This window comes from Colobus angolensis, unplaced genomic scaffold (genome assembly GCF_000951035.1).
Source record: "Colobus angolensis palliatus isolate OR3802 unplaced genomic scaffold, Cang.pa_1.0 Scaffold134, whole genome shotgun sequence".
Lineage (NCBI taxonomy): Eukaryota > Metazoa > Chordata > Mammalia > Primates > Cercopithecidae > Colobus > Colobus angolensis.
Window position 1 is genome coordinate 7,846,119 of NW_012114422.1, and position 25,805 is coordinate 7,871,923.

The 25,805-nt window shown below is 33.4% G+C and overlaps 1 protein-coding gene and 1 pseudogene across 2 annotated transcripts in view; one reads left to right on the forward strand and one right to left on the reverse strand.

Moving 5' to 3' along the window:
* The window catches only part of CSMD3 (CUB and Sushi multiple domains 3), a 1,254,780-nt gene that overhangs the window by 1,177,617 nt on the left and 51,358 nt on the right, over positions 1-25,805 (reverse strand). The window lies entirely within an intron of this gene.
* On the forward strand, positions 10,444-11,045 carry LOC105506278 (annotated as a pseudogene).

A 25,805-nucleotide genomic window follows, 5' to 3' on the forward strand; every position in this document is an offset into this window, starting at 1 on the left:
GTCATTCAACTTGAGCTCTATATTCTTTTTTATATCTTTAATTTTTTCATGAAGATTTTAAACCAATAATGAAGAAAGTAAAATAAATCTCCATCAGAATTTTGCCAAATTTACTTCATTTTTTAATATTTTAAGTATTTATAAGTCATAAATTTATCCATTACATTATTTCAAAGCCCAGATTTTGCTTTACAATGTCTTGTACATGAATTTATCTATTATAACTGAAACTACAATTAGGATTCTTCCAAAATTCAGAAGCTATCTTACTGAAATTGGAATATTATCTCAACTGTTTACCATGATCTAAAAAGACATTTCAAAATGTGGTTCCCACATATCTTAGTAACTTCAATTTTTGTTTTTTTGTTTTATATTTGCATGTTATTATATCATAGAATACAATTATACAGTAACTTCGTTTTACACGATACACCTTCTTGCTCTCTTCTTGTGTCTGGCCTCCTTTACATTTCCCAAACAAGCCAAGCTCTTCCATTCAGGGTCTTTACACTTGTTATTTTGTGTGTTTGGAACAGTCTAATCTCCTGAATGCTGTATGACTGTATTTTTTTTCATAATTCAAGCCTCAACCCAAACCATGTTTCTTTAAATAGACTTCCCTGTCCCACCACATCTAAAGTGTCTTTGCCTCTTCCCTGGATGCTGTCTAGCACAGCTCTCATTTATTTTCTTCATGATAATTGCAATCTAAATTATTTTATTTATTTATTTGCATGTGTGTTGTCTATTTCCACCAATGAAGTGGAAACATCATGGGGACTGAGTCCTATTGCCACCTGCTGATTTGCTACTGACTGCATCATTATTTGGTACATAAATATTTGTTGAATAAAGAATGAAAAAATTAACTACACTTCCTATTTGCCCTCCTTAGGAAGCCAAATGAAAATTTTCTTTTCTCACATAATTTTGCCCCAAAATGGCATAACTTGGCCAAATGCCAGACTACTAAACTTCTAAATCAATACTTTCCCCTTTTGACTAATACTAACTCACCTTCCCAGCTGTGTTACAACAGAACCTTTTCATTTGGTTGACCCTCATGTGATGTCAACCTCAGGAGAGATGTCTCAAGTTCCAAAGTCAGACGGCCATGTCCAGGAATGTAATAGATATGCTGGCTCTTGTCATGGACTAGACTTACCACTGGTCTTCAGTCCCCAGAACTTTATGCTTAGCAACACTAAGCAACATTACAATGTGTATGTCTATGAGTGTGTATGTCTTCTATAATTGAGAATTTTCTTTTGCAGTAAGTTTCTTAGAAGAATATGAATAAATATGTTTCTTTATATAAAGATGTTAATGTGTTACCTTTCCTTATATATCACATTAGCTTCCTAAAAACTCAAGTTTAACACAAAATCCAAGTGATCAAAATGTTTAACCCTTTTATCTGCAGTTATAAGGTTGAGCAGCAATAACCCTGGCAAAGCAAGTGGTGCCCTGATGACACAATGTCAATAATCTTGGCTTTCAAAACTGTATTATGAAGACCCAATTCTGTGTCCTAATAACTGAATAATATTTACATATCATTTATAATTTTCTGTCAATGCATGCCATATCTAAATTCATATCTAGTCCTACTATTATAATCCCTTAATCTTAGGTATTTTCCAGTGAAGGTAATATTTTCTGGGGAAAATATCTGCGATTGATGAGAATAGTGAAGCATTACAGTGAATCACCAAGGAACGGTGGGTTTGCATTTCTAAAAACTAATCCTCAAATGGAAACAACTGCATTGAAATATAATTTAATGAAAAGTGTCCAATAAAAGTTATTCATAAATATAATTTAATGTGTGCTTAATGGTGGCAAGTGAGGCAAACAAAAGGAGACTATTACTCATTTTCATTCCTGAGATCAGCATATCTTTATTATAGTAAATCTCTATCGATTTCTCACCATATTTTACAGAAAAATAATGATTCAGGTAAAAAATAATTTCACCCACATTTCAGTGAATCAATGCACAGCAGTCCCAAGGACTGTGTGATGATCACAATAAAATAAAATTTGAGGATCTAAATTATTAGATAAATTCTTACTATATATATTTATCTTGAATCTGTTTTTGTTGGCTTGAGAAAAAAAAGAACTTTCTCCTCTGGTAAGATATGACCTCACTCCTGGTAGAATGGCTATCAAAAAAGATAAAAGATGATTTCTGATAAGGATGTGAAGAAAAGGAAACTGTTGTACATTACTGGTGTGGATGTAAGTCAGTACAGACATTATGGAAAACAGTATGAATTTTCCTCAAAAAATTAAAATTAGAGCTACCATACGATCCAGCAATCCCACTGCTGGGTATATATCAAAATGAAATTAAATCAGAATGTCAAAGAGATATCTGAATTCCCATGTTTACTGCAGTGCTTTTTACAATAGCCAAGATATGGAATCCACCTAAGTGTCCATCAACAGATAAATAGATAAAGAAAATATGCTATATACACACAATGGAATATTATTAAGACGCTATGAAAGAATGAAATCCTATCATTTGCAACCACATGGATGAACATGGAGGACACTATGTCAAGTGAAATAAGTCAGTCACAGACAGACAAATACAGCATTATCTCTCTCACATGTGTGGAATCAAAAAAAGTTAATCTCATAGAAATAGAGAGTAGAACGGTGCTTACTAGAGGCTGAGGCAGTTGGCAGTGGGGGATTGGGAGATGTTGGCAAAAGGATATAAAATTACCCTTCCATAGAAAGAATAACTTCAAGAGATCTATTGTATTGTACATGATAACTATAGTTAATGATGATATACTGCATTCTTGAAAAATGCTACAGAGAGTGAATAAATGTTCTTATCACAAAACTGCTAACTTTATGAGGTAATGTATATATTAATTAGCTAAATTTAATCATTACACAGTGTATATATACTTCAAAACATCATGTTGTACATGATAAATAAATATAATTTAATATATCAATTAAAATAAATATTTAAATAAATTTGAAAAAAAATCATGAAAGGATTGCTCACAAAAGGAAAAACATAGCTGACAGAGTAAAAAACAATGTTTACACACAGAATAGTATAACAAACGAGAGTGGCAAGTTGTTGAATATGACTGGAACATAAACTTGTGATGCATCTTCCAGCCTTTTATTTAAAAGATAGAATCTAAATGACCTTGTCAAATTGTGATTAGTTTTTTTTTATTTTATCTAGTAGACAACTGTAGAATCAATGAATTGTTACTGAAGCTTAACTTCACAAAAAGTCATATTGTGAAAGATCATTACAAATCATTTATTGAATGCATATATAAATTTTCACAAAATTAAGCCATTCACAAACACATTAATCCTATCCTTCAAGACATACACCCTGCACCCACTCTAGGTTACTAGTTCATTATATGCATTCTTTTTTCAGTTATTTTACTATGTATGCTTCTCTGGCAATAAATCTCTGGCAATAAATTCCACCCCTTTTGATATTCTTACCCTATTACACCATCATGCCATGTTTACTGAGCTATTCTCAGGCCTTCTCTAATTCTCTATAAAGTTTATATTTTGCCTGTTAAAAAAAAAAAAAAACTGCAGCTCTGAAGAGTTTGGTTGTATCATGAAGTTATATGCAATAAAGTCATTGTAAGATTAATAACAAATTATCTTTATTCTGTAGATCTGTTTCAATGTAATCTGTGGGAGGAGAAGAGTAATTTCAAATATAAATGAAACCAGCTTGGCCATGAAGTTACAATTGTCTTACCTTCATTATAGGTATGTGGAACTTAATCATATTATACTCTCTACTTTTGCATACATTTGAAATTGTCCATAGTTTTTGAAGGGTAATCTTCACAAAATGTATGCTATTTCACAAGAATTTAGATGATTTTGAAATAAATATGCCATTTTTCTATTGTAATGAGTTGCTTACATATTTGTCTTCTCAGTTGTATTACTCAACTACTTCCTTTCTGAGTATAAAGCCAATATTCTATTATTTCTAAATATTTTTTAAAAACATTTATAAAGTAGCTACTTGATAAACTTTAAGTGGAATACTGGAAATATCAATATATTTTATACCTTTAATTTTGGTCACATATATTTGTGAATTACAAAGAGTAAATATTAAATACATACGCATTTGTGCAGTACATGAGGCAGGTTCTAAGTCACCTCTGACAACTCTATGAATGACAACAGAGGGTACAATTGTTATACATTTTTGCTTGTTCTCTCAACTTTATAGTTCATTCAAATCAAGCTTATTCTTATTCATCTTATTATTATTTTCTTTTGCATTGCTCAGATGGCAATTGCCTTGAAACTCACTGACAGTGTTTATAATCTTAATGTGAGTCAATAACAGTAGAAGACTATCACGATAAATCATAGTGGGATGCAGGCAAAGAATCACAGATCAATTACATCTAAGAATTACAGAGTGAGTATTCAAGCAACAAAGAGTAGTGTCAGCTACTCAATTTGGAAAGGGAAATAAACACACACAGATTCCTAAGAGATCTACAAAAGTATTAAACAACTGTGAAATAGGCTCTGTGAAGAATGATTGAGTGAATTGTAGCTTTTAGCTTATAACGTAAAAAGCCAACAAGGAACTTAAGACTTTTCACATATATGAACAAGTATTGCTCATATGGGAGTATTCAAATGAGAACAATATTACAGCAAGTAGAATTTAAAAAATAGTTTAGACTTACATGAGTGTTAGGAAAATGCTAGTGATAGCCTACATTTCCACACTGGTTAAAAATGTTAAGTTGAGGTCCAGATTATTTAATCCATCGATTAACTGTCCACTCAGGATTTGTGACTCTGCAAGGCCAGGTGCGATTTTTATCTTATATTTTAAATATTTGGGAGGTCAATTTTTTATGTCAGAGAACAAGCTACTTCCCCAAGGTATCTTGTAATTTAAAAATTGTATGAAGTAGCATAACAATGTTATTTCGAAAAAGTTCACATCTGCACAAAGTCCACAGTTAGTATCCTTTGTTATCTTATTATTCTTAGTGGTTACCATATTAGGTTGGTAAACTTAGTGGCCCCAGGTAATTTAGATGATTGAAGCTACAAGGGATAAATACAAATATTAATCCATTAATATTCTGGGCTTCAATTTCTACATACATAAGATGAGAAGCTGGATTGGAGAATCTTAACTTACCCTTCTGCTAAATATTTCTGCTTCCTGAGTTTTTTATGCCCTGATTTCGATGCAAATGAAGAAGGCATGCAGCCAGTAGGGGGAGTCCTGACCTTATACCCCAAATTATACAGCCTCATAGATGCTGGCACACAATTGTAAGTAATCTGATTGCTTTATTTTATACCATTCCAAAAGCATAGAAAAGACACATTTATACACAGTTTTTAAAAACTAAAAAATTCAGAAGTGTATTATGCTGTAAAATGTATCTATCTAATGGTATAAAATAATTTTAACTATTTAAAATTAGCATTTTCTTTTAATCTTCAACAGGATTAGCTACTAGTCCCAACAGTCACTCTGAAGCAGAATCCAATTCTCTAAACAACAGTAAAGGAAAAAATTTTGGCCAGAAGTAGACACACACAGATGGTATTCCTATATTCTGTGCTTTCATATGTAACACCTGCTTCAATCTGTACTCAAAACCACTCAGGAAAAAAATATAAAATCTTTGCATTTATTTACTTGAAAGAATAATTTTTCTATAGACTTATTTAAAAATAAAATAATTGGTGATGTTATATTTGATTTTATGGACACACACACACAAAGCCTTTTTTATTTTGATCCCTATTTTACTTCATTGGTACTACACACGCTTGCTCACAATATTTTTTCCCTTTTAATTTATGTATTGAAAATTGCTTAAATATGTATATGTATATAAATACACACAGCCCAACATTTTCAGCTTACGTTATATGTGTGTGTGTATATATATATGCACATACATACATTTATATATGAAATAAAGATGTTTATTAATTAACTTTACTGGTATTTTGAAATTTTGTCTACTTTTTGGGTTAATAATTTTCCTTCAATGTTACTAACATGAAAAATGGGAAAGGATCTTAGAATTTGTCACTTTGGAGTCATTAAAAGATACGAAAACCTAGGGGATTTATCACGTATCTAAGGCATCACATGAAGTTGCTAAAAGAGCTGAAACTATGCCTAGGTCACCTGACTCACAGACCAATAGATATACACTATGATATATTGTTCCCTGTAACCTATACTACTCCTTTGGGGAGAGTTGCCCATATTCTTTATATCTCAATTTCAGTAAATGTATATGAAAGAATTATGTGACATCTCATTTCTGTGAAGCCACAATGGGACTTCACGAATTAATATTTAACTGAATATCTCTTTAAAATTCAGGTCCAATTAAATATTTTCCTATTAGGAGGATTATCTCCAAATTTCTCTCTCTCTCTCTCCATATATCTAGATATACAATATCTAGATATTTGTGCATTTATCTCAATATCATCATCTATCCATATTTACATTAAAATGTGCTTATGTAAAGTAAATAATACAGAGAACAATCATATACACACACACTTTAGCATATGGGTATAGACACAGAAACACATTTATTGAAAAACATTACAGTCTGATAATTAGATTATGAGGTATTAAGAAAAGTATACATGTCAATGTTAAGATTTAAAATAAAAATGTTAAACCTGTATGAAGAATACATTGGCATATATTCCTTGCATGTTTTTGACATATTATTTTAATGAATGAGACAAGTCTGAATTCTGATTCAGACCACAGCACTCTTATCCCCAGCTTCCTTAAATTTTTTCTAGAGATAAGAAGGTTTGTGCTACGAAATACTGAAAAATATGGAAGTTCAAATTTGCATTCCTCATTTGTCACCCTACTTTCACACACACTAATATTTAATAAATGTGAATAAACACATTAAAATTAGGCATATCAGACAAGTGAAATACATATTTTTGGAGTAAGACATTTTCAGTTTTTCAAATCCAACATCGATATTACTTATAATATTTTGAGCTGAGCTGTGGAGGAATTGAGGGCATTTGAAAGCATTCCTAATATAACTCAGCAAGAATTGTTGGTTTACTTATTTAACTCTCCTTCTGATCTTTTTTTTTTTTTTTTTTGAGAAGGAGTCTCGCTCTGTCACCCAGGCTTGAGTGCAGTGGCCGGATCTCAGCTCACTACAAGCTCCGCCTCCCGGGTTTACGCCATTCTCCTGCCTCAGCCTCCCAAGTGGCTGGGACTACAGGCGCCTCGCCCGGCTAGTTTTTTGTATTTTTTAGTAGACACGGGGTTTCACCGTGTTAGCCAGGATGGTCTTCGTCTCCTGACCTCGTGATCCGCCCGTCTCGGTCTCCCAAAGTGCTAGGATTACAGGCTTGAGCCACCGCGACCGGCCCCTCTGATCTTATTACTTATTCAATTATTCTTTGTGTACACTGCCATATGCACCTTGTTGTTAAAAAGTAAAAAATAAAAATAAAAAATAAAATAAAATGAACACCATAATACCATGAGGATCTAGCATGAGTGTAAGATTAATGCTGCCTATACCTTTATCCGTGGCAAAGCACTTATCATTCTGTTTGTTTTTACCGTTTGAAGACAGCGTTTTACAAGTTGACATATAAAAAAACTTTTTATTTGAAAGTTGTAACCATCACTTTACCCTGTATTTTAAAAAAGGTAGAATTTTATGTTACATAAAGAAGTTTACCAAAATTTCTCTATGGCTTTCGCTCACCTACAAAATCAATCTCAAGATAATGGTGAAAAACGATGTCATTCTTGTTTTTTTTTTTTTTTTTTTTTCAGCTCTGTCGCCCGGGCTGGAGTGCAGTGGCAGGATCTCAGCTCACTGCAAGCTCCGCCTCCCGGGTTTACGCCATTCTCCTGCCTCAGCCTCCGCAGTAGCAGGTACTACAGGCGCCCGCCACCTCGCCCGGCTAGTTTTTTGTATTTTTAGTAGAGACGGGGTTTCACCGTGTTAGCCAGGATGGTCTTGATCTGCTGACCTCGTGATCCGCCCGTCTCAGCCTCCCAAAGTGCTGGGATTACAGGCTTGAGCCACCGCCCCCGTCAAAACGATGTCATTCTAAAAATGGTGCATCACTCAATAGTGGGACTAGATAACAGGTATTCTGCCTGAGGAAATCCTCATTTGCTTCCCAAATAATTGATAATGTAGCCCATAAAATAAAGAGTTGTTACACCAGAAAAGAGACTTAATAAGATATAATGATGTCCATATTGCTATCAGTCAGTTAACAAACATACACTGAATATCTACTATGTGCTAATGTCTGCCAAGAGCATATTTCTAATATGTAAAATTCACTCTGAGTTTAGACTATAATTTAGAAGTTATTTCTCCCCCTTCCACTGAAAGCAGTAGGCAAAGTTCAGAGGCAGCCAGTAGAAAACAGTTCCAGATGGATTCAAAGCCAAAGACTATTTAATACACACACACACACACACACACACACACACATATACACAGACACACACACACGTGTCATGCCGAGGAAAATAAGAAACTATCAATACTTTACGAAGAGCATTGAAAGATGGAACCCTCCTTAGCAATGAAGCCAAGAAGGACCATTGAAAAATTATTGTTCCCCAGAACAATTTGCTAATTGCTGAAGAGTCAGCAATTAGTATTAGCGAGATTTGAGTTTTTAAAATGCTGCCAACATAAAATAGGAGTAGCTTATGAAAGACTAAAAGATGAGAGAAATGACCTACATAAGAATTAGAAGAACATAGAAATGAAGTAAGAACAAACCAGGATAATTTAGAACTAGAATAATGGTTTTCATAATTACTTAGATAAAGAAAACTTGAAGTAAGTATTAGAAGTCTTATATAATTAAATTTGTTTATGATATTCTAATTTTTTACCAAAATTTTAGGCAAAAATAGTGCTGTGTTCTTTTAGTGTCATACCGGAGCACTGTCAAAGATGCTCACTCGATGATTTAATTATCTATATGAATGTAACTTTTATTTTCTCAATTGGCAAATGATTAAAGCACAGGTTCTATGAAATCATCTGCTCTTTTTTCTGGTAGGGAGACAATTATTTTCCGTCTAGTAGAAAAGATAATCTCAGAGGTGATTGTTATACTGCCCTGTAGGACATTAGCCCCAGTTTTGTATCTAGACTTGCAATCTGATTTCAATATTTTTTCTTTGGTACCTATAAATTTTCAACATCTTAAATACGTTCTGAACCAGTTTTAACACTGATGGTTTAGTCACTGATGAGTTAAATAAAATTTTAACTTGTATATATTCTCTACTTGTGTGGGGGTAATGTTGTTTAACTTTTTGAAAATCATACTTCGACAGTTTAATAAGTTATATGAAGCGAGTTACATTCAGTATAGAGTATCGAGTCATGTTTATCTAACTATTTGGTTATCTTCACACAACTGAAATGGCAAATATCCTTCCAAATGTGGTTGTAATATTTGCCTAGCTGTAGTCCTAATAATGATGACAGTCTCTTTCTACCAGAATGAAAATACATACAAGCAACATCTTATAACGAAAGCTGTTTGGTCGGGTAAGAAGTAAATCTTATTTGTATTTTAACATGCTCTTAATTAATTTGGGCAACATTGTTAGTATTACAACCTAATGCTAAAGTAAAACTTAAGGTTTTCTAATATATTTTATTATACGTATGTAAGAGCATTTAAGCTTATTTAAAACTACTTTGAAAATAAAGCAAATGTAGTTTAAAAATACAAACAAAATCTACTTGATCTAGCAAATCTTATTTAAGATGAACTCAAGCTCATTGTTTTAATAAGAGGACTCAATGTCTTTCATGAATTTGGACATTTATAAATTTGTTCATTTGAACATAGAATATAAAATTTAGTTATTTTTAAAGGCAGGATATTGATATTAAAAAATAGGTTCCTGAAGTAGACACTTCCAAATAGCCTTTGAGGCATAAAAATTATTTGATGTATACATTTCTAATAATTAATTTTTCTTTAATATGAAATATTAAAACATATCTTTAATAATTTGGTATGTTTCTTATATGAGGGTATTTAAAAGTAAATACATGTTCAAGAACTGTTTAGTAATGCATATTTTGATTCAAATAATAATAACAACAAAAAACATATTTTGTAGAAAATTTGCCATTTCATTCAAAAACTGGGAGGTGAGGGATTGGAATGTACAAGACACTTAACAGTAGGTGGCAAATCCTGTCTTCTGTCTTTTCTGTATTATTTATGCGTTTGCTGTCCAAAATAAAGTAATATGTAAAAACTACAACATTCATATCCAATTTTTTTAAATCCTCATCAAAAGAAAGTTTACCACTCTCTCTTTCCAGACCTGGGCAGGCAGGAGGCACCACCATGGGAGTTGACACCCGCCACAACAAAGACCGAAAGTTTCCGTGCAAGGAGCCCAAGAGCCAGGATATCTACCTGAGGCTGTTGGTCAAGCTGTACAGGTTTCTGACAAAGGAATCAACTCCACATTCAACCAGGTTGTGCTGAAGAGGTTGTTTATGAGTGGCAACAACCGGCCACCTCTGTCCCTTTCCCGGATGATCCAGAAGATGAAGCTTCCTGGCCGGGAAAACAAAACAGCCGTGGTTGTGGAGATCATAACGGATGATATGAGGGTTCAGGAGGTGCCCAAACTAAAGGTGTGTGTGCTGCGCGTGACCAGCTGGGACCACAGCCACATCTTCTGGGGAGTGGGGTGGGGTGGGGCGGGGCGGGGCGCTGGGCAAGATCCTCACTTTCGACCAGCTGGCTCTGGACTCCCCCAAGGGCTGCGGCATCATCTGGCTCTCCGGTCCTCGAAAGGGCCAAGGGGTTTACCGGCATTTGGCAAGGCCCCGGAAACCCTACGAACCCTGCATCCGCTCCAAGGCCGGAAGTTCGAGCCTAGAGACGGAAGGGTCAGCCGAGGATACAAAAACAAACCCTGGACACTACCTTCTTATTGAAAATATTTTAGATGCTGAAAAAAAAAAAGTTACCTTCATTAACATCATTTTCTTTTTAAAATACAGAAAAGAATAAATTATTTCAGTCTATACATAAAATATTCCATTTATAAAATAATATCTGAAAGTGATTTATCTATCTTATCAAATTTTGGAGATGCTGATAAGTCAAAAGTGAAATCTAAAGAACTAACATTACAGTGCAAATTGGGAGCTTTCCTAAGATTTTGCCTTATGTGCAAGCTATCTGAAAGCCGAGCTTTAGTTCATTTGAGCTATACTTTTAATCCAAAGAAGGTACATATTTCAATTTTTCTACTTGAGTTTGTGTTAGACAGTATTTATAAAACATGCAAATATTTATTTTTACAAACAATAGAAACTCTAATTTTAGCAAAGCACCACACTTGGAGTTGGATCATCTGCAATTCAGTTCAATCATGCTAACTTACTTTGAGATCTGTTTTGGGGTTCAATACCATTATGCATAAAAATAAGCTTTCAACACAAAATTATTACAGCAGATTGTGTTGAGTAATGATTTATCTGCCAAAAGTTATTTATTCAATACACTCAAAGTAGCACGTAGAAGAAAAAATATTAAAATATATTTTCTAAAAAATAAACTTGAGGAGCACGCCTGAAAACGGTGTGCTTGCTTTTTTGGAAGATTTTCAAAATGGTCATATAAATTTGTATTTAAATGGATAAACTACTCAGGGAATAAAATAAATACACAAATAAATAGGACTGATACAATGATTATAGCTCTTTAATTACACAGAATTCCATAGATTTTTATGGCTTCTCCAAAAGTTCCATTATGGGATTAATAATAATAATATAACATGTACAGAAAACATCATTCTGTACTATAGACATAACCCTCAGAACGACATTTATTCTTGGTACCACAATTTTGCTAAGCACAGTGAGTCATTTGTGAACTTCTGAATATGGTGTAATGTGAAGATCCTGTATTATGAATAGGAAATTCAACTCAACTTAGCATTCACTTACTCAAAAAATACGTATCTAATGCCTCCTCAGTGTCAATCCCGTGCCAAGACCTGAATATACGATAAAGAAACAAACTTATCGAAATGGTGAACAAAACTGGCATTCCTTGTTTAGAGATATAGTCTAGTTGAGGAGGTAGATATTATATAAGTAAATGTTTTAATTATATATTGTGGTAAGTTATATAAAGAAAAGAATAGTATTTAATCCTCAGAGGATAGGATAGATAGTAGTTTTACATTAGAGTGGACAAGAAAGGCATTTTAGAATAAGAGATGTTTTGTTGAAATTTGTGAAAAAGGAGGAAGCCACGCAGTGAACCTAAGAAGTACCTTGTTTGTAGAGGAAATTTGCATGATAATGTCCATGTGCAAGAATGTTTGCTGCTTAAATGCAGTGGATCTCAGCTGGGGGAGATACTGCCACTCCCCACGACGGGAAATTTGGCAATGGGTGAAAACAATTTTGATTGTCACACTGAAGTGTGTGTGTGTGTGTGTGTGTGTGTGTGTGTGTGTGTGTGTGTGATTAATACTGGCATCTAGTGGATAGAGGCTGGAAATACTGCTAAATATTTTTCAATGCCGAAAGCCCTTCATAAGAAGCTAAACTTGAGAAACCCTACTTTAAAGAAATTGAAAGAAGTGCAATGTGCCCCAAAGCGCAATGTTACAAGATGAAATTGACGAGATAGAAAGGGATCATGAAGAAGCCTGTAGTCCACGACAAGAAGTTTGGATTCCATTCTGTGAAAAACTGTGTATTATCATTAGGTTTTGACTGAGATACTAATAACATTTCATTTACATTTTAAAAATCATTTCTCTGGGAAATAGTGGGTTAATGAAAAGGGATCTTTTATTTTCTACAGCAGGATTATTTTAGTGTAGTCAAAAGGAGAGGAAGTAAATTATAATGAACATTAACCCATTTGGGTAAAAACACTATGCTATTATTGTCTTCTGCATGGAATTAAAAAAAAAAAACTTGCATATTAACTCTTGCTAAAAAGAGATTTTTCTGAGAATTAACACACACACACACACACACACACATTCTGAGTATTTTGTGGATAACATAATGATATAAAATAAAAGTAAATACAACAGTTCCAGTAAGGAAGATATAACAATATTCCAAAAGGCATATAACCGTTGCAAATTTATTTGTTCTAGGAAGAAGGCAATAAAAATGAAGTGAACTGGTTGAAACAGACAGTGGAGGCTGACGATAGGGCTAAGTGATAGGTTGGATACGTAGCCTAAGAAGTTTTTAGCTCCAGCACCTAAGCAGATAAGGTATCAGTAATAAAAATAGAAAGAACGTGGCTATAAAAGAATGTGGTTGCAATGGATCTCTTATCTTCAGCTTCTCCAGACCCCTTTGTAATTCAATAACATTTTATTTTACTTGGAAATTATTCTAATAATATAATATTTATGTACTTTTTAATCTTTGAACAAAGTTGAGATTTATCTTATATCTACAAAACAGAAAACAATGACTATATTTCAGTAGCCTTATATGTGCAGGAAAATCTATAAATATGCATCATTAAATAGAAACTATGGATTATTTATGCACTAGAGTACACCCTTTCTGTTCATCAGATTCCTGTTTTATGAAAGCTATCTTACAGCTCTGCAAGTTGTGGAAAATTGATAGCAATGCAAACTAATTCCTGTCTTGTCACATGCAAATTTGATCCTGTCCAGTAGATGTTTATTTAAATCACTTCCCACTTCACTGTAGAAAAAGGCAAACTTGCCCTTATTTGCATATTCATTTCAATATTCATGATCTGTACTGTGTCTGCTCTTCAAAAGGTTCTTTTTTTAACCAGTTATAGCATCTGTGGGATTCCCTCATTAATTAATGAGTAAATAAACTGTTTAACATGTTCATTTTGATATTTACATTAGAGTTGTACTTTTACCTTTTGTTGAAAATTATGCTTTTGCAGGTTTATCTTATTCTCATTTAACAGGACACTTCTTTTCAATTAACTTCAAGTTGCTTATCATCACATCATAAAATGTTTCAAACTAAGGTGTGAATAAAACAATAGTCAAAAATTCCCTGTCTCTGAAAGATATTTTCCTGAATATATTACTGGAATATATACACATAAAAACTGCAAATGTGTGTCCTTTTTTAATTTAATAAAAAAAAAAACAGAAAGAATTAGAAAAATATGAACCACTGTAAATGCCCTTTATTGAAATGGATCTGAATATAGACTAATGTTTTCACAGCTTACAGATAAATAAATAACTACTGCCACTTTCGCAGAGACTGGCAATGAACATCAACCACAATTTATTAACACATCCAAACTCAAAACCAAACTGCTTGAACAATAAACTTCAGTAATAACACAAAAATGATTTTAAACTATGCCTATATTCTGTTTCTCAAGCAAATAGATATTTAAAGCAATTACTTTTTGACTTATGTCACCAAATGATGGTTCACTTTTGCCCAAGGAGTGCTTTATATTCCCATGTTGTCTTTGATATGTGCCACTCGGAGACCACATGCTTTTCAGAATATATGATGTGGCCAGAAAACCGTGTCTTGATATCCTGCAGTCTGAAGGAAAACAAATAAGCCAAAAGAAAAAAAAAAATAAAAAGAAAAGAAAGAGAAAAAGGCAAACCTCAGAAGACTGCTTCTCACTTCTTCCCTCAGGCCTTTTCCAGGCAGTCAGCTCTTTCAGCTAGGAATAGATCCAAATCCCGTCTCCATATATAAATGCCAAGCTCGCACAATGTTTCTTGACTTCAAAAATAGATGTTTCTCTTCAATAAAGTTGTTGAATTATTTTAGAAGATTTTTTCTTTATTTGACACAGCTGGTATGAATTTATCACTACAGGTAAGCTAAAATGGTTTCCCAGGTGCAAGTGGGAAGAGAAACACAAATTAAATGATTTTCATAGAATAATTAAGGTGTGAGAGAAATCAATTTATATAGCATATTTGGGAATTACAAGGAGTTCTGCAAAATGAAGTATTTATATATGAAGAAGAAATTAATGAAAATAAAGACTATCCCAGAAACAGAAACAGATCTAGGTTTTTAAAGGCCTGAAGTTTATTCTTTTGGGGATCTCACCCTAAGAAAAAGAATGCAAAATTGCAGAAATAAGATTACTAATGTCCATTTATTGTTTTTGAAGGGCTTGAACAAATGTAAGGCTCCAAAGCTTAAACTTCATTAGAATAAATCTACCTCTTTTGAAGAAAAAAAACCTTATTTAAATGTGCTGTCAAGTTTTTTATTTATTAAGCCCACATTTAAAGCACTTTAATGCCCATGGTATTGTAGTTTCTAGGGATACAGTGATGAAGAAAACAAAAGGTACATGTTCCTTGCAGGCCTTGGAGGGCAAGAAACACATTAATAAGATAATTGAATGGCCAATTCAATAAAGGAGGTAAAATATGATTTTATAAAAAAGGCCATAAGTGAAAAATTTAGGAAACACAATATACAAAGCATAAAGAAAGTAACTCATAATCCCACCACACAGAGATAACCTATGCTACTGTTTTAACTTACTCATTTCTATTTTAGTTTTGCCCATTCACAAATAGATAATCTTGGAATTCTTATGAGTATATCATGTATTCAGAGTTACATTTATTTAATTTACATTAGTGTGTCTAAAAATTAATATTTTATATACCTAATTACAGTTAATTGAACAAAATTTGTTTAAATATCTCAATATTGCTTGAGAATTTCTGTTTAAAATATTTACCCTCATAGATATTAGTATAACAAACATTTTGGGTTGCACATCTGAACATCTGCTTAGAGTCCTAGATGTGGAATTTTTTTTTACAAAATTATAATTCTTTAAAGTATATAAAGGTATTTTGTATGTATTACTAAATTATTCTTTAAAAATATTGTGCCTACTAAGCTTCTAAGAATACTTAAGACAATTTAATTTCACAGCATCCTCATTAGCATTAATTATTACGATTTTAAATTCTTAAAACTTGATAATCAAAAATATTATTATAGTTTTGCTTTGCCAACATTTATTTAATTTGCATTTACAATGAGTGATGAGTCAGTCTTTTTTATTTTTAGCTTTTTGTATTTCTTTAGTAGTTATCCATTTTAGTCCTTTATCATTTTGGTGGGCGGCGATTTTTCTCTTTATCATTTTTATAATATTTTTTGGAAAAAATAACTAAGTGAATTATAGCATAATTAAGGTACTTTAACTTAGTAATTTTTTTTCTGAACATTAATACCACCTACCAAAATGTAGAATCAGAGACTAATCTTGAATGAGGAAATCCTTTGAGTCTATATTAGAAGTCTCATAAACTTTGTGATTCTATTCAGCATATGGTTACTAGTCACTTCTGCACAAGAATTTTAAAACAGTTGGCCAGGCGTGGTGGCTGAGGCCTGTAATCCTAGCACTTTGGGAGGCCGAAATGAGAAGATCACTGGAGGTCAGGAGTTCCACACCAGACTGGACAACATGACGAAACCCCATCTCTACTAAAAATACAAAAATTAGCTGAGTGTGGTGGACCAGTCCTGTAATCCCAGCTACTTGGGAAGCTGAGGCAGGAGAATCCCTTAAACATGGCAAGCGGAGGTTGCAGTGAGCTGAGATCGTGCCACTGCACTCCAGCCTGGGAAACAGAACGAGACTGTGTCTCAAAATAAATAAAGATAATAAATAAATAAAATAGTTGTTAAACACTCCAGAATTTCATAGAGGTTAAATTTTTAAGGAAATGAGAAAATCTGTGAAAGGTGGGTTAAGATGAAGAGGAGGAATGGACACTCTGCTGAGAGGGAATAGCACTTAGGCACAGAGGGAGAGATGAAAGAACATAAGTCTTAAGGAGTTCAGGTAGCTGTGTACTGAAAAAGAGTAGGGGAATTAGGAAAGTTAACGCTTGAAAGTGGAGAGATGGGCAGGGATGGGATCGGTTTAAATAGTAAGAGAATTAAGCAAGGTGGTTACCTGTGCAAATCTGTGCTGTAGAATGATATATTTCATAGTATCGAAGAGAGATTTAACAAAAACAGAAAAAGGGACACACGTATTTCTACTAAAATAGTCCTTATTACAACTGTAGAGTCTGACACAGGCACCCCCAGGAGAAGTAGAATGGAGAGACGCACATTTGAAGAAAGACAGTTGACGAGCCTGCTTGAATGGAAAGAGGAAAAAGCAGACACATCTGGTCTATAAAGATAGAAGCACAATTCAGAAAGATAAGGGCTCTGAGAATACAACGTTTGGAGAGACACCATGAGGTTCACTTTGATGATGTTGATTTTCAGTGCCTGCAGATCATCCAGGTAGTAATATGCACTAAGGAGTGATTTTAGGGTTTTCAGAAAATTGGCTTCTGGTAGTTGACTTTTAAATTATTTATTGCAGTTCAGCAAGTTTCTCAAAATTAAATAGTTTGCACCAGAGAGGCAGTTTTTCACAGGCTGATCACTCTTGTCTTTTATTATCAGTAATTCTGGATCTATATGCTTTTTATTCCAACTCTGGTTTCCTTTATTCAGATGCTGTTTGTCTCCACCAGCTGGGTGACCACACCTTCTCACTTGGTCCCTCTGATTTCAAGTGCTCCCCCTACCAAAACATTCTTCAGCTGTGGCTAACACAACTTATCTAATGCACACGATTTAAGATTAACTTCATTATTATTTCTTACTGACTTTAGAAAACAACCAGGAATACACAAATATATAGGGTGTGTTTCATCTTACCTCTCAGTATTCATCTCTTACCCCAAATTCCCACCATACTTAAAAACATGTCTTGATAGTTTAGCTCATGTCCCCTCCTTAAAGCTGAAATACAAATCTTTTGTCATAATCTATAATAATTATTGACTCTCTGTCTCCTCTACTAACTCGAGAAAATATTTTATTTACCTTAACACTTAGAAACCCTAGCACCTAACTTTGTACCTGACATTTGGAGGGCACTCAAAATATGCTTAATAAATGAATTCTGTTTCCTCTAAGCGAAAGCACCATTCATTTTTGAAGATTTTGAATGGAAATCTATATAGTGTATCAGTCAGGATCCAGCGAGGAAGAGAAAAAATATACTAGGTGTTTCAATAGAAATAACATATGTTTAGAAGCTGCTAAAGGAGAAATAAAGTGAAACACTGAGGTGTCAGATAGGAAATAACAGCAGCTTCCATCTCGAGAGCTGGAGAAACAAAGGCAAAGGTTTTGGTCTATTAGAATGCATAGGTTCGTTGAAAGGATCCAAAGATCTGGAATCCAGTTCTCAAAAGAGAAGAAATCACTCAGCTCGTTGTGGTACATCTGAGAAGGCACAAGGAGGCTTTTTTGAAAAGTGCTAGAAGAATCTGGAGAATTAAATGAAAATCCACACTGGAGCTCCCCTGCTAGTCAAAACAAAGCAAGAACACAGGAACACAGGAAGATGTCAGGGTTTTCTCTCCTCCTTCTTCTTTCTGTCTGCTTTCTACCAGCTTTTACTTACGGAACCTAGTGGAAAGTCACCTGACAAAAGATAAATTGAGTTTGCAGAATCCCAGCCTGGGCACCCAAAAGAGAGTCTAAATTTATTTTGTTTTGTTAGTTCCTATAATCAAAGTAGATGGATACAATTGAAGTTTAGTGAATATCTTAGTAACCAGAATATGCATAATGATCATGCAATATGATAATGAAAGACAGGAGTCATCAGCCTGTGAAAAACTGCTCATCTGGCTCAAACAATTTAATTTTGGGAAACGTGTTGAACTCTAATAAATAATTCAAAAGTCAGTTACCAGGACCCAATTTTCTGAAAACCCTAAAATCCTAAAACCCTAACATCACTAGTTAGTACATATTCCTACCTGGATTATCTGCAGGCACTGCAAACAGACATGATCAAAATGAACCTCATTGTATTTCTTCAAACTTTACATTCTCAGAGGCTTAAAATTTTACCCTAATATCTTAAAAAGAAAAATAAATGAGCATTCTGGACAAATAAAAATAAAAACCACAATCATTCACAATAAAATAGACACGAAAATGAAACAATTTACCAATGTCCTAAAACATTAAGGACAGATCTTGCTTATGTCTAGTCATTATGATGTAATGTATCAAAGAAAAATGAGCTCACTGAATCCATACGTGCTCCTTGAATGGTGTGCCAGGTCTCAATGCTGAATGGGAATACATTACCAAGTAGAGGTGCTGAATAAACCTTATGCTGACTTCACATCATGGCTTTACCTAACACTTTTTGGCATTGATTTTTCTTGTGGGAACAAAAGTGTCAAATATAAGTCTGTACCCCAGGAATACGTCAAAGCTGGGGATTGAATTTGTGGATTCTTCAACATTTATTTGAAACTATGGAAGAGGATAAAATTTCCTAAGGGAATTCTGTAGGAAAAGATAAACTACCCAAGATGGTACTTGGGAAGCAATAATATTTAAAGTTTATGGCACGGATGGGGAGAGAAAAGAAGAAATTGGAAAACACTAAAAGACACAATTCAGAAAAGATGCTATCACATTGTGGTTTTAATTTGCTTTTTATTAAAATTCCATCGAACATTTTCCTCATATTTACAGGTCATTTTTATATGAAAATTATCTATTTATATGTATTACATTTTATTTGGGGGCATTCATGTTTTTCTTTTAAACATTTGTATGAACCCTTAAATATAAAGTTGAGATAGTCAAATAGTAGAAAATCTTTAGTGACATCATTCTTACTGTTCCTCTGAAACAGACTTGAATTTTAGTTGCAGTTTAAGAAATATTGTGCCAAAAATACAAAATGTTTTGGAAAAGCCCAAATATATGAAAATGCAGGAGAAGATATGCCAGTATTCTCTTTAGCTCTTCCCTCCCTTGCCTTTTTTATTTTGGTAGGCAGAGTCCAAATATAGTGTTTAAGAGTGGGGGTAGTAGATGTCTACAAAGATGACTTCCTGGATTTCAATCTCATTTTGACCATTTACAAGCTGTGGGCTCCTGAGCAAATTATGTGCTTTCTCTATGACTCACTTTCCTTCTCTCTAAAATGAAGACGAAAATATATGTCACTAAGTAAGGTGATTTTGCATATGAATTGAGTTGATGCATAAAGACAATTTAGATCAGTACATGCACAGAGGAAACATCTAATAAATAAGAGTTTTACATTTATTCGGCCCTGCACTCTTTTGGACTAGCACAATACTGGCATATTCTGTTAGAACTGATCTCTCTCTCCGTCTCAATATGTATTTTTTAAAAATCATATTTTACAAGCAAGAAAGCCAAAGCCTAACGATACTGATATTTGAACCCCCAAAGCAACAAATGGCACTCAATATCAATCGTAGCAATTAGACTACATTCCCCAATCCTTTCAAAAATGAGATCTACAGACCACTACATCAGAATAAACTGCAGTGGTTATTAAATAAGATTACTGAGCCTCACTTAGTTTTACCGAAAACAATCAATTTGGATTAAGCCCAATAATTTTGTTGCAAACTATTACTTCAAATATTTCTCAAGCACACTAAATCAGAAAGTCTTTGAGCAGAAGAAAATATGATCCAAATTTTATACAAAAGGGTGGCATGAAAGAAGAGAGCTTCCAGCAGTGGCATATAGAGAGCATATACATTATAAAGCATTTCAGATTTTTAAAACTAAACCTGGGAAAATGATATTTTTGAGCAAGAAAGCCAAGGAACATTTTAAATTGGAAGTGTTCCTATATATAAGACCATTCTGTTACCTCTTAGAAAAGATTCAAAACAAATGAAATGATGGTTTAGATTTCAAAATTCAAGCTATTTTTTATTCATTAATTACATACATACTTGCTGGTTTCATTGTTAAGGATCCAACAGTTTTGGAGGAATGTAGACAGAAATTTCTTCCCTCATTTTAGTATAGTTACCATCATAATAAGTGACCTCATATGAATGAGACTGGAATGAGATAATGTCTGTAAAACTTTTTGTAAACTGTAAAATGTCATAGGCTGATAAATGACTTTTATGAATACAGTAGTAATTCTACATCACTTGCCCACTTTCTATAAGCCTTTAATAACCAGCATATGCATTAGGAAGCTACTGTCTTTCAAGTACCACATGAGGCAATTAAGGAACTAGGATAAATAAGATAAAATCCATACTTTCGAGGTATTCATAATAAATTTTACGGTTGCAGAGAAGAGCAGAAACAAGGAGACTTTAAATCCTCTTAGAGGAAGTAAAATATGTATGGGAAGTTGGAGAGGACCTCGTAACGCAAATGTAGACAGAATTTAAAAGGAGAATTCAGAAGCAGCAGCAGAAAAAGTGTAAAAGGAGGATCCAGAAAGAAAAAGAACTTGACAATGATTGGCAGAAAAGGGGGATGAAGAACAAGAAAGGGCAAAAAGAAGAGGAAGTAAAAAGGAAGAGGAAGATAATGAAACAAAGCAAAATAATTTGGATTAGCAACAATATAGATGCAGCTGCTAACATGTAGTTCTTACTAAGTATGGAAAATGAATCTACATGTATTACTGTCACTTTCACATGTTATCCCCACATCTCATCTAAATACTCTTAATTTGACACCTAATACTATAGTTGAACAATTGAATGGGTTACTGGGCAGAAGAGCAATATCAGGTAGAAGAACCAGAAGCATATTATATTGTGGCATATTCATCTAGTCCTGTTGAACTAGATATCCTGCTATGTTTTGGGGAGAGTTAAAGATAAGCCTGAATAGGCCAGAAAGGGATGCATTAATTTATTCATTCAAACAATATTTGATTATCTTTATATGCTTTACAAAGGTATATAGGTAATACAGAGCTAAAATACAAGGTTTTACATAGGGGACATCCTGTAATCAGATTTGTATCTCATGTGCAGGATTGAGATGAGGCAAGAGAAAAACATAATAGCTCCCATGAAAATTAGTATCAGTATGAAGTAAAAAGTGGCAATGGAATATAATGGAGATATCAGATATTAATTAATTTGAGGGAGAAAATGAGGGAGAGAAACCAGATATTTAGAGTAGATGAATGAATAATACATTGTGGTATTATCTCTTGAAAAAAATTTTAAAACAGAAGATAATTAACTTGCTTTGTACCTTCGACCATCTGATTTGTCATGTAGCCAATTCAGTTGGAGTTATTCAGTACCATTTTTAGCCACTTGATTGAATTTGACCAACATCTTCAATTTTTTAAAAAATTTTTGTTTGCAGCAGTTAAACCAATGTCTGGCACATAGTTGGTCACCATACATGGTAGTTATATTGAACTGAATATGTGTACTATATTTCTTACAATAGACCACCAAGCTAAAAATTCCCATAAAAATTCAATCTAAAGAGAAACATTTACATTATTACAGTTGCTAAGGTTCTTAATTTACCAGCATACATTCCTGTAAGAAAAGATATCTTCAGCTATTTGAATTGTGCTTTTCACAATTTTAGCTTTACTGATTTCTATTTCAAAGATATGTTTGGCAAACAAATATTAGCTACTGAGACAAATTTCATAATCAAATAAAATACCTGCTTATCATGAGCCTCTAAAGCACCATGAGGATAATTAAAACATGAGTGTAAGAGCGCTGGAAGTTTCTGAGTTACAGATGCCTTTGAGGACATAGCAAATACTCCTCCTATTCTCTTTTTCTTCCTCTACCTCATTATTGGGTAATACTTGTAAAAATAAATCAAGATGTAAAATGACATCTTACAACAAAGTTTTTAATAAAATATAAAAAGTCTACTGGGATTCATAGTCAGTTTATATGACTCAGTATGATGAAGATCTACTCACCTGTGGCTAATTCCCACTGTTAACAGCATGGAATATACCAAAAACACATATTCAGGACAAAAGGAATACTCTCTTGCACTTTAAATTGAATACTTAAAACACAAATCTTATTATTTCTCATAAGGAAATTGATCCTCTTCGTGTTCTTCCAAAATTAGTAAAATTAAAATCCAATCTCTAAAGCTAAAAACAGCAACAAAAACAAAAACAAAACCACAAAAAAACTTGGGCCCTCAATTTGCTTTCTTTATTCCCCCCCATCAGTTTATTCTCTTATCTTTCCCACAAAATATTCATATAAAAATAGTGCAATTACAAAAAAGTAGCTAATGTATTGAAGAGTTTTGATGTGCCATATATTGACCTAAGCATTTCTATGCATATCATGTTATTGTCATCATTAAAACAATCTCTGGGGTAGAAATTTATACTGTCTTTACTCTGCCCTTGAAGAAACTAAATTGTAAAAAGTTTATGTGACTTGCCCAGGGACACACATGTTTTGAAAGTCAAATTGTCTGAATTTAAATTCAGACTGATTCACCATATGCTAGCTGTTTGATCCTGGGAGAATTACTTAATTCAAGACCTAGAGTGACAATCTATGTCGGTTTGTACAGGACTGAGGGCTTTCCCCAAACAGGATTTTTAATGCTAAAATTGAGATGCTCCTGAGACAAATGATTACCCTTCCCACTTTGAAAACTGAGCACAGCAAAAGTACCCACCTTTAAGGATTCTTATGAATATTAAATAATACTATATGGCATTTAGCATAGTGACTGACTCATAGTATTTAATCACTGAATTCTTCCTGACATTATTGCTATCATTTTCTGCTTTATTTTCTTTATCCTAGACTCCCTTGTTATACTGCATTGTGTGTATTATTGCCCAGGTTATTTTATAAAACCTAGACTGATAGTGTCACTCTTGCTAAAAATGTGATGACTCCACATTGTCAATTTAACAAACTATCTACTCGATAGTGAACTTTTTTGAGACAGTACATGAGGTGGACACAGGGCAAGTTCCCTGGGCTTATTTATTTCTATCCTCTGAATCTTACATCTGCTTTTCCTTTCAAATCTCTTACTGTCTCCAGCCTGTACACCCAACATATCAATGCCAAAACAATCTCCATGCAGCAGCATTTCACTGACCCAGGAGGTTTCCTTTCTGTAGAATTTTCTCTCCTAACTTCTTAAATTGAAGAAATGTTTGTATACTTTAGGACCCAGGTATACATTTCCTCTGTGGAACACTTTCTAAAATTTCAGAATAATTTTACTGGACTTCCTGGTTATCTTCATTACAGAGTACATCACATTTTTAATTAATTAACTAATTAGCTTATTCTGTTTCTTCCATCACTAGGTTGTGAACTCCTTCAGAGTTTTTTGTGGTATTTTGTAATTACAGAAAATATCACTCCTCTAATGATCAGTAAAGTCAATAGATTAACAAGGGAATTCTTTGTCTTATTATCTTTTATATTTACAGCTGTTCAGCCAAGGGTCTAACACTTAAAAAGGAACTGACAATTCTTCATGCATAAGTGACTAAATGAAGGAATGAATGATGTGTTTAAATAGGCATTGTCTTTTGGCATTGTCCCCTGATGAGTTTACACATTTATTCTAATCATACTTTTATTTCTCAAAATGTATCATGGAAAGTATCTGGAATTTATTTCAGACCCTACATCTTGAAAACCTTAGAAGAAATCAGCTTATGTCTGCAAAATAACATTTCTCACTGTTATCTCAATATGAAAACCTCGTATTTGGAGAGGCAGAGGAAAGATGCTTCATGTTGTCAACAGCACTGGGAAAGCACCTTGATTTATCAGAAGTTGACAAGGCACTGGAGAAATAGAAACCGCAAATGGGTGCGAAGAATACTGGCAAAGAAATGCTGGCAAACTCTCACATATCCCATTAGAATTATATAAAGTGAATTTAGTATGTACATGGTTAGGTAGATTCACCAAAAATATCTTCAAATATTAAGATTAAGAAACTAGGTAGGAAAGATTCATATTCAAGTGAAACAAAAGTTGACCTAGATGGAGGAACTAACAATAGGCGCTACTTACACACATTTCAAGTATTCAGATATTCTAAGTGTTTCTCAAATTGGTTTAGTATAGTAAAACATTGTAGTAATTCGAGAAGCAAATCAAATATGTATAGATGCTCCTGTTGGTTTTCCGTGGTGGTAACATGAGATAATTAGTTTGTATATGAGATTTTGAATAAATTTCTAACAGAGTTCCATGGGTTTAGAAGTAATTATTTGTATTAGAACAGCAATGTCATAACTGTGACAATGCATAGCATTAAGAAATTATGGAAAATTATAACTAGGTTGGGGGATGTTCTACTTAGTAAATAGATCTCTTCATTAAATCTGAAGTTTTATTTAATAAACACATAAAATACTGCATAATGGTCCTGGAATTATAAAATAAGGACCCACTATGAATGTCAGATGTGGGAATGAATAAATAATTAAATATGTGTGAGAAGATGCAATTGACAGAACAGGACAAGAGGAAGGAATAGACAGATGTATATGCCCCAAATAATTATGAGGAAGTGGCTATGATTTAGACACAATTTAACCTGATGCCTGTGCAGTGCCTATGGGAGTTCTCTCTGATATCACTTATATCAATTTATTTAATCTTATCTACCACTCTATCAGATATTCATTACTATTATCTTCATTTTAGAGATGGGGAAATGAGCAAGAAAGCCTAAATAACTTAACTGAGATCAAAGCTAGGAGAGAAGATTTGGCTCTGAATACCTCATTATTAACTTGAATAATACACTGATTCTAGAATAATATAGATCATTAGATTCTCAACTATTAGAGAATGAGTACAA